We start from the raw sequence: 9097 nt of genomic DNA, 5'->3' as shown, positions 1-9097 counted from the left end.
GGCAAGGTGGGTGAACGTGTTTCCTTCCATTCGCTCACTCTTGTTTATTACATAATTGAGGTATTTGGGGCGGACCCAGGTTATATCAGTGCTCCAAGAAAGTACAATTAATAGCTTCCATTGATGTGCTGTGCAGAGCTTAAGGACAAACAGAAATTTGAATGTTAACAAAAAATTTAATCTTAACAGGCCCTGTCACATCAATATGCCCTTCCGAACAAATACTCAAATCTTAGCCCTTCTGCATAGAACAAGGTGGTGCTGCATTGGTTTTCCATCAATAAATCACAAATGTCACCAACGCAGTTTCACGCATTGTACAATGTCACCGTCATCAAAGAGTCTGTGCAGCTCCATTTACAATAAATTTTCCCCCAAATCATTCACTAATGTGCCACAAGATATTTGGCAAAGATTACAAGACAGGTACTTACTTATGTGAACTACATGAAATTCAAGTCACAGAGACAACCATGTCTATCACTTGATGACTCACATTTGGAAAAGGCTTTGAATACCTTTCAAATTAAATAACACACAATTAAAATCCCCCCAGATACCCAGTATGATCGCAGTTCTTACTCTGAGAAAAATACTTCCCAACTGCCAGTTGACACTATCCTGTAACAACATCAGGACTTCTTTCTTTTGTTTTTAAAAGGCATTAGTTCTCATGTTGCTATTAATTTCTGTATTTGTCAAGCTCCCTTTTTTAAAATTGTAATTCTCTTTCTCACATTTCGTGCTTTGTTAATTTGAAGAGAGAGAGAAAGAGACAGGTAGCAGAGTTTGCTCATTTGGATCATTCTGTGACATCATCTTTTTAGCACTTTCATCATCTCTCAGCATTCTGACCCTGCCAGGCTTTTAAACAGGATGAGAATAACAGCAAAAATACACAGAGACACAGAAAGACATTTCACTACGGACATCACAAAAAGTAATCAAAGCAAGAGGGGAGAAAATGTTGCATTTTTGTTGTTGATTACGAATTAGTCCTTGCCCAGTCTGGCCTACATGTGACTCCAGTCCACAGCAATGCAGTTGACTCCTAACTCCTCCCTGGGCAATTAGTGATGGGCAATAAATGCTGACCTAACCAGCGATATCCATTTCCTGTCAATGAATAATTTTGTCAAAAAGTTAGCTTTGTTAAATCTGTCATGGTTGAGATGTGTTTCACCATTTCTTGAAAGTAAGGAGATAACTTACAAATAAATGGTTCAAAAAGGTGCCTTTGCACAATGAAAGAAGTTGGCTGGTTGTTGAAATCGATGACTGAAAACTCTTTTGTATAATAATTGATGAGCTTCCATTGTGCTGGAAGGTGCCTGTTCCCAGCCTATCTGAAGGAGTGCTTCCTGAGATAGGCTCCTTTCTCTACATAATTGAATGGAGTTACAAATCACACCACACCAGGTTATAGTCCAACAGGTTTAATTGGAAGCACTAGCTTTCGGAGCAATGCTCCTTCATCAGGTGGTTGCGGAGGACGCAATTATAAGACACAGAACTTATAGCAAAAGTTTACAATGTGATGTAACTGAAATTATACATTGAAAAACACCTTGATTGTTTGTTGAGTCTTTCATCTGTTCGAATAGCATGATAGTTTCGCTTCTTTCATGTGTAAATCACAAAACGTTTTTATATAAAGTTACATTCTCAGGTTAACTGTAACAATTGGTGTAAGCCAGATAATGTTGACAGTGTTAGCCTCCCGTGTTCCCTGTCTATGCCATAATGTTTAGACTGATTCTAATCTAAAAAGTGAGTTCACAAAGTCTTACATGAATTCATGAAGTTTTTGAACAAAGTACAATATAACTCTGCAAGTACAAATTCACCCCACAAAACGTATATGTATATGTGTGCATGTGGATTTTTGTGTGTGTGTGTGTCTGTCTGTCTGTCCGGGGTGGGGAGGGAGCAACAGCTACAATCACCAATTGTCAGAGAACTGTGAAAACTTGCACAATGTTTCAAGCCTGGATAATTGTTGGAAATTAATTTGGACTTAAGTGCAATGGGTGACCAAATTGCACTGATTGTTGTTTGACATTTTCACTAGCTGCTTCAGGCCTGAAATAGTTGTTCCACTCCTGTGTTTAAAATGTAATAGTTCCTTTTATTGGAAGGTTGGTGAAATATACACTGAGGACATTATTACACCCCTCTGTTGTTAGGTCAGGTTTCAAGTTCCACCTTCTCTGGAAGTGTGTTAAAACATGTCCAAACTATTGATTAAAAATATCTATGTGTAGACTTGGAGAGTGTGAGAGTGGAAAAGTGTGGTGCTGGAAAAGCACAGCATATCAGGCTGCCTCCGCAGAGCAGGAGAGTTGACATTTTGGCCATAAGCCCTTCAGCAGGAATGTGGAGGGGGAAGGGGGCTGAGAGATAAATAGGAGGGTGACAGGGTGCTGAGGGATAGTAAGTGGGAAGGCGATAGGTAGATGCAGGTGGGGGGGGCATGTGTGATTGTGATAGGTCGGTGGGGAGCGTGGAGCAGATAGGTGGGAAGGAAAGTGGACGGGTAGGAGAGGTCAAGTGGGCGTTACCGAGTTGGAGGGTTGGATCTGGGATGAGGTGAGGGAGGCGAGATTTGGAAACTGGTGAAGTCAATGTTGATGCTGTGTGGTTGGAAGAGTTGAGTCTGGGAATATGAGAGTTGTTTTCAGCTATTTTGTTAATGGGGATGCTCTTCCTGCTCAGTTCATCGAAGCAATCACCCCCACCAGCACCCTGCCCCCTCTTCGCCTTAATCTAATTCATTGATGTCCTCCCCACACTTCATGTTCTGTTAGGTGTTCACCTGCCCTTCACCAATCCAATGCCTCTGCCTCCCCATCCTATCCCGTTCAACAAAATAATCACCTTTTTCATCATCCTCAGGGTCTTGGAGCCACCCTTCACCCTTTTGCTCCAGTTTATGGATTAAAGCTTCCTCCATGCACCGTTCTATCCCCTGCTTCCCACCCATGCCAATCTCATAGAAACAGCCTTTTCTACCTGAATTGGCACATTGCAGCTCCCAACCCCCAATTCCCGCTTTGCACAATGATCCGGATTGCTGCATGGTTTCACTGGACAGTTACAACACAGGAGGGGGCCATTTTGCCCATTGTGCCGCTGTTCCTAACCCAGTTATTGTTTTGTAAGAGAAGAGATTCCAGCGTCTTGCCCTCCTTTATATTTTTGTAAGATTAAACATTCACTCACTCCTTTTCCCTTAAGCATGACCACATTCCTTTTCTCCAATTTCATAAAGCTTGTTATTATTTATTATGGGCAAATAGACTTCCTTCACTTCATATCAAACCTACAGGAATTGTTTTAATCTTCTTCAAGTTCCAACAATCCCTGCTCGTCTGTCCTCAACATACTGCAATGTTGCAGTGAATCGCAGCGCAAATTGGAGGAACAACACCTCATCTTCAGACTGGGCACTTTACAATCTCCTGGACTTAATATTGAGTTCATCACCTTCACATTGTGAGCTCACTCCCATTCCTTCCCTTTTTTTTCGCTTTACTTGTTGCATTCTCTGTCATCATGTCCTCTCTCCCTTCCCCCACTCCAGTGGGACCACCTTGCAGTCAGACACACTATTATTCTGCCATTCTCGCATTCCAACCAGTTAATCTGCACTATCAGCACCCTTTCTCCCACAGCACTCACCCTGACACTATTGCATAAACGCTGACCCCTCCACATTACACGTCAGCTCTGATAAAGAATCATCTCAACTCAAAATGTTAGCTTGCTCCCTCTCCTCGGATGCTGCCTGACTCCCTGTGATTTCCAGCATTGTTTGTTTTCAATCTCTGTGTAAAACACGACCTAGAATAAGCAGCATGTGAGGTAGAACCTGATGAATGTGGAATGGGACCATTGTTTTTGAGAAATGGTGATCGTGGCAGCTGATAGAAAATACTCACTGATTCCTACTTGCAAAATCGCTGTTGGTTTATCTGATGTGTACACCATTAGCCTCTGTGAGAATCCAGGCTACACAGCAAATAATGTTCCTGGTTGCAAATCAATGGCTTCAGCCATAAGAACAGTGCCTCATGCCCCTCTGCTGTCTCAGGTTGTTGGAGGAGACCCCACAGCATAATTCTGAAGATGGGTCCTCCGTGGGGTCCTAACAGGACTAGACAGGGTAGCCCCAAGAAGGATGTTTCCTCTGACCAGAGAGTTCAGAACCAGGGGTCACAGTCTAACAAAACATGGTAGACCATTTAGTAATGAGATGAGGAGAAACTTCTTCATCCAAATGTGACGATACATGGCTTTAAGAGGTATAGTTTGTCCTTTTTTTTATGAAGTAAGGTTGAGACATATGTACCGAGGATCCTCTCAAAGCCAGCAAAGTAAATAGCTTGTAAGGCCTTGGATTTTATTTTTTAAATTGGAACAATAGAAGCAGCCTGAATGGGTGGGGTCAAGTTCCCACAGAACTAGATGTTTAGTTTTAGCTTTCTGCAGTTGCTGGGGTCTTGAAGCTGGATATGGAAGCTCTTATTCCTCTCTCTGTTACAGCTAAAAGCTGGGGTTCTCGTCCTGCTGCTAGAATTGCATGTGAGGCAATCCATTTTATTGACTTTGCCTTTGCCAAGGGTATGTTTATGGGATGTTGATATGCTGTAATTGTAGTGGTTAATATAGGATGTGGAGGTGCCAGTGCTGGACTGGGGTAGACAAAGTTAAAAATCACACAGCACCAGATTATAGTCCAACAGGTTTATTTGAAAGTACAAGCTTTCGGATCGCTGCTCCTTCATCAGGATAAAGTTAATATATATATATTATTTGTGAAGCATTTTGCAAATTAAGCAAATTCTTTTGTTTTTATTTTGTCTGTATTTTAACTGCAGTGTAAAAATAAAATGTGTTTCGCTTAAAGTCAAGTAATTTGACCAATTGAATTGTCTCTGGAGCACAATGCCTTGCATTTACCTTTGAAATAAGAAAAAGTTGGGCTCTGGAGTATTTTCTTAAAACATTTTGAGGGGGTCTGGTGAGCCTGTGGAATTCTCTGCTACAGAAAGTAATTGAGGCCAAACATTGAATGTTTTCAAGAAGGAGTTAGATATAATTCTTTGGACAGAGAAGGATCAATGGCTATGGGGAGAAATGGGGAACGGGAGACTGAGTTGGATATTCAGCCATGATTACATTGACTGGGGAAGTAGGCTCGAAGGGCTGAATGGCCTATTTTGATTGTTTTGATTTGCCTTGGTCAATTTGTCTTCAACCAATATCATTAAAATGGACACTCCATTCATTGTAGTGGTTACTGTGAGAGTTTGCTGTCTAGCAAATTGTCACATGTTCTCCACTTCCAAAGGACATCACTGGTTACAAAAGTGCTATCTAAATGTGAATCCTTTCCTTTACCTTCCTCAGGTCCTTCTTTAAAAATAATGCTTTTATTCATTAATGGGATGTGGATGTTGCTAATGGGACATTTACTGCCTATCCCCTAACTACATTGCAGTGGGTCTGGAATCACATGTAGGCCAGACCAAGTAATGATGGCAGATTTCTTTCCCCAAATGACATTAGGGATAACTCTGTTCATGTTTAACCAAGCCTCTCCATTTTTCTGCCAAACCTTATGACCAACCTCTTTAGATTCATCTGGGGAAGAGATGAGAGTCATCATTAGAGCTTTTTGTACCAATGCACAGCTCTGAGCTTATAAACTGAGCCCCATGAGAGAGGAGGTTCAGTCAGATTTGTTGCCTTTTGTCTGAGGAGGAGGATCCATGCCACAAAGCACAAACATCACATGCACACGTTCTCTTCCGACATGTCAAATCCCTTTCACTCCAAATCAGGTGGAATGTCCTGCAACTGCTTTTTATGCCACTAGATGGGGCAGGGCACTTAACGTTACAAGGAAACCACCTCTGGAACAAGGAAAGATTTGAGGATCATGGCCAGAGTACTCCTGCTATGGAAGACACAGTTACTTACAGCAACTAAGCAATGTTACTGGATTAGTAACACAAAGGTCACTATTAAAACTTTAAACTCAGTTTTATTTTTAATTTTGAAATAAAAAACACACTAACGGCATGGTGGCTCAGTGGTTAGCACTGCTGCCTCACAACACCAGGGTCCTGGGTTTGATTCCCGCCTGTCTGCGTGGAGTTTGCACATTCTCCCTGTGTCTGTGTGGGTTTGCTCCAGTTTCCTCCCACAGTCCAAAGCTATGCACGTCAGGTGAATTGGCCATTCTAAATTGCCCACAGGGTTAGGTGTGTTAGTCAGGGGTAAAGATAAGGTAGGGGGTGGGTTTCTCTTCAGTGGCTGTGTGGCCTTGTTGGGCTGAAGGGCCTGCTTCCATGTCTAGTATCAGCAAAAGTGACCCTAAATATTTACATTTTAGAAAAACTTAGTTTGTTTACTAATGTCAATGCGTTGACTATCATTACTTCTTCTTCAGATGATGATGGTGAGCTGCTTTCTTGTGGTCATGGTTTAGGGACATCTGCAGTGCTCTCAGGAAGGGAGTTTCAGGATTTTAACCCAGTGCCAGGGAAGGAGCAGTGATATAGTTCCAAGTCAGGGCTGTGTGTCTTGGAAGGAAATTTGCAGATGGTGGTGTTGTCTTGCATCTGCTGTCCTTGTGTCTTTCCAGGTGGTAGAGATGGGTGAACACAGGAACAGGAATAGGTCATTCACCCTGCCGAGTCGGGTCTGTCGTTTAATACAATCGTGGCTGATCAAACATTTCAATGTCTCTTACCATACTGTCCCCATAACCTTTGACACATTGATCATAAAAAACTTATCAACATCTACATTAAACATACTTTAGACAGACCTTCTGCAACCCTCTGGGAAGAGAATTCCAAAAGTTCACCATACTCCAAGTAGAAATGTTTCTCCTCATCTCGATCATCAGTGTTATCACCTTATTGTTAAATTTTGTATCCTGGTTCTGGATCCCCAACATCTTACCTGCATCTGCTTTATCTATCCCTTTAATTATTTCATATATTTCAATGAGATCCCCTCTCATTCAATACTCTAGGGAATACAGGCCCAATTTTCCCAATTTCTCTTCAAAGACATCCCAGGAACAAGTCAGGGGAACCTTGTTGTTCTTCCTCTATGGGAATAATAACTTTCCTGATATAACAAAACCAAAACTGCACGCAATCTTCCAGGTGCAGTTTAGCCCAAACTTCTATACAATTGAAGCAAGACTATTATGTACTCAAATCCTCTTACAATAAAGGCTAATATCCCATTAGCCTTCCTAATAACTTGCTGCGCCTGAATGTCAGTCTTCAGTGACTTATCAACAAAGGAACCTTTGTATATCTACAATTTCCAACCTCTCACCGTTTAAGAAATACTCTGTATATCTGCTTCTCCTGCCAAAATGGATAATTCCTCCTTAGTTATGAAATAAAAACAGAAATTGCTGGAAAAGCTCAGCAGGTCTGGCAGCATCTGTCGAGAGAATCAAAGCTTGCATTCTGGGTCGAGTGACCCATCCTCAGATCTTAATTATGAATCATTTACAAATTTGGAAATATTACATTTGATCTTCATGTCGAAATCATAGATATATGTATGTACAATATAGCTAGGATCCATGCAATGATCCTTGATGTAACCCACTAGTCACAACTGCCAACCTGAGAATGACCTATTTATTCCTACTGTCTGTATTCTGTCTTAAGCCAACCCCAAATCCATACCAGTAAATTACCTCCTGTCTCACGTGCTTTAATTTTGCTAAACAGCCTCCTTGCAGGGGAGATAGTCTAAAGACTTCTGACAATCCAAATATAGTGCATCCACTGATTCCCTTTTCTATTAGCCACTTCCTTCAACACTATGTTGTGGAGAAAATCAGGTCCTGACTTTCATATCTATTAATTTCTTCAGTAAAGCCTTCTCACTAATACTATCTCCTCTAACTTCTCATTCTCCCTAGTCACTTGGATCTCTGATGTTGGGATATTTCTTGTATCTTCCAAAGTAAAAATGGGCTAAAGTAATCATTTAGCTTCTCTGCCATTTTTCTATCCCCTGTTGTAAATTCTCCTGACATTTCTTTTAATAGACCCACATTTGTCTTTAGAAAATGTTTCCCTTTTACATATCTGCAGAAGCTTTTACTGATCAGTTTTATCTTTTTTTTTCTTAGACTACATTCACATTCTACTCTTCTCATCCTTATCAGTTTCTTGGTCCTTTGTTGCCTTCTCCATGCTTCCCACTCCTCACATTTCTGGACACTTCATTAGAATTTTCTTTTAATCTTATGCAATCCTTATCTGCCTTTGTCAACCATAATTTTCTGACTCTTTAGGAGTTTTTGCCCCTTAATGGAATTTATGTTTTCTGTAAAGCCCTGTAATAGTTCTTCAAAGACTATTGCCTCTGCAAAGTCATGTCTTTTAATTTATTTTCTCAATCCAGCTCGACCGACTTATGACTCATGCTTTCAAAATTTCCCTTACTGGGATTTAATACCCTTCCATCTGATTTTCGCTTTATGATACTGGCTCCAGGTCACTCAGGCACTGTATCTTTAAGGCGAAAGTGAGGACTGCAGATGCTGGAGATCAGAGTCAAGATTAGCGTGGTGCTGGAAAAGCACAGCAGGTCAGACAGCATCCGAAGAGCAGGAAAATCAACATTTCGGGTAGGAGCCCTTTATCAGGAAGGGCTCCTGCCCAAAACGGCAATTTTCCTGCTCCTCGGACGCTCCTGACCTGCTGTGTTTTTCCAGCACCACTCTAATCTTGACACTATCTTTAAGACAATTACAAGGCATCACAGCATGTGATGTTCCAGAATAAAGGTATCCTCATCATCTTTAGTCATCTCCATCCTACAAGACCAATCCCCAATCTTACTTAACACGGCACTCCCTCATTCTCAACTTGTCCAGAAGAAAAACCATCCTTTCCCACTCCCATTGTCATAACCACTCAGGACGTTATACACTTCAATCAAGTCACTCCCTCACTTGTCTAACTCCAACTCCAATGGAAACAAGCCCAGCTTATCCAACACATCCTCATGTGACTACACACTGATTCCCAGCATCCTCTGAACTGTC

Source organism: Chiloscyllium plagiosum, chromosome 33 (assembly GCF_004010195.1).
Source record: "Chiloscyllium plagiosum isolate BGI_BamShark_2017 chromosome 33, ASM401019v2, whole genome shotgun sequence".
Classification (NCBI taxonomy): Eukaryota; Metazoa; Chordata; class Chondrichthyes; order Orectolobiformes; family Hemiscylliidae; genus Chiloscyllium; species Chiloscyllium plagiosum.
Note: the sequence above shows the minus strand (reverse complement) of the source record.